General features: G+C 37.7%; 1 protein-coding gene across 1 annotated transcript in view; it reads right to left on the bottom strand.

Annotated features, from left to right (window-relative positions):
* Positions 1–472, bottom strand: part of LOC109475033 (insulin-like growth factor-binding protein complex acid labile subunit) — a 10,044-nt gene extending 9,572 nt beyond the window's left edge. The window contains exon 1 of the mRNA XM_019775574.1: positions 419–472. The gene's annotated coding sequence lies outside the window, so the exon portion shown is untranslated. The remainder of the gene's footprint in view (positions 1–418) is intronic.
* Positions 473–2,009: the final 1,537 nt, after the last annotated feature.

A 2,009-nucleotide genomic window follows, 5' to 3' on the forward strand; every position in this document is an offset into this window, starting at 1 on the left:
GAGACTGTAACCAAACACAAGGTAGGCACTAACTAAATAACATGTTGACTTTCTTCGTCATTGCTTCCTTACCTTATCAAAAGGTATTGCTGGTACCATGAAGTAATTTACCTTATTAGAAAGAAAGTAAGGCATTATCTTACTGATCATCCATTATTTCTGATGTCAGATTTGTCCTGAATGTTACATCTATGCCAGAAAGCCATATTTTCGTTGGCAGCGACAGAATGTGATACGTGACGTACGGCGGGGGCACAGACACGCCCCCCAAATGGTTCCTTGTAAAAATATGTTATTTCTTGCACCAATCAAATATGTTACATATCCTAACTATGATATACATAATGACCACACTATGTAACCAAACAATAGCCGCTTAAAAGGCCTGAAAACAAGAAATGAACATTGGAATACTTACATGTGCTATGTACGTGTGTTCCTTGCAGTACCTGAATGAACTTTGACACGTTCTGCAAATAACAGTACTAGTCCTGAGACTGGCACATGACGGCGGGGTTACTGTAGGTAATTGGCCATAACAATCACCTTACGTACTAGGTGTCGATCCCACTACAAGATACAGGAACTCTCAGGGCATGGCCGTGTTTACAAGCTTTGCTGACCTTGCGGTTGGCTATACAACAGATTAAGTACTCAATCCAGTACAACAAGATATAGCAATTTATTACTAGACTGACTGATATAAATTGACACTATCCAACCTTACACCATTGAAAATTCAAACGTGAATTTATTTTTAAAACAAACGGCTAAGGCAATATGTCTCTCAGGACAGTTGAAGCAAATACACGATAGTATCTATATATAGTCCGGCCAAGTCTCCATTGTAAGGCACGTATCTTTATAATGATTGAAGGAACGACGCTTTGATGACTTGTGCATTGTTTATTTTATGTCTTTATATAGTACCCATAGTCATCATACTACACGACAGTAAATGAATATGATGAGATATATTTCACAGAAATATTTTCTGTTTCGTGTCAAGTCGGATAGATAATCAACATCAGATTGACACCAGATTAACGTAATCTGAACATGACACCAGAACAACATGTCTTGTATTTATTTTCACTCCTGTCACTGATAACTTACGAATGTTGATGATTACTTGTTGATTATGATACTTTCATCTGACAAAGCAACACTTGTATCTGCAATATTCTAACATGTATGTAACACATATACCTGAATACGTGGGTATGTACGTTCATCAACGTTAACCTACTCCACATTATCACCGCAGCATTAGCTGGTTGGTCTTTGATCAGAACAAGAACAAACGACGAAACGTCTGACAAACACAGAGATATATCTTTGAGACATGGGGCTATTATACATTCTGTAGACAATACATTGTCTGGTGCACTGTCAAGTATTTACCATTATCTGTCTGTTTTTATGAGAAATATACATTATACAACCATTACACGATAACAGATTCCATTCTTCTTGGGAATCTATGACTGACTGACTGGTTCTAATATACTGGTCATCTCAACTTACATTAAAAGTGGTCAGTTATTTAAGGCTGCGACTTTATTAGTAATGAAACTTTATGTAGCCATAGAGTCTGTGACGACACCTTATGCTCTTAAGAGTAGAGTGGCATGCATCATTCCTCATTTAATCGGCATCTATTTACAACAGTCATTCATCAGTAGCATATCAGTAAGAACGTCTGTGAAGGTTATATAATGTGTTTTTTGTCGTATGATACATGAGTAAGAACCTTTATTAGCCTGAGGTTAAGCTTTACAAAGTGAAAGAAACAAAAACATCGGCGAAACCGGTCTTGGTGACAGGCTGAATGCTCTAAACGTGAACATTGCGGCTCTTACTGAGGAACGTCTGCAGTGTACAAGATGTTGGTTAGCAGAGGAATAATTTTCACTCGATATACTCAGAAACCTTCTGCTCGTGTGCGTTGTATAGCTCTCTCTCTCTCTCTCTCTCTCTCTCTCTCTCTCTCTCTCTATATATATATA

The sequence above is a fragment of the Branchiostoma belcheri genome, unplaced genomic scaffold (genome assembly GCF_001625305.1).
Source record: "Branchiostoma belcheri isolate BF01 breed outbred unplaced genomic scaffold, Haploidv18h27 scaffold32, whole genome shotgun sequence".
NCBI lineage: Eukaryota > Metazoa > Chordata > Leptocardii > Amphioxiformes > Branchiostomatidae > Branchiostoma > Branchiostoma belcheri.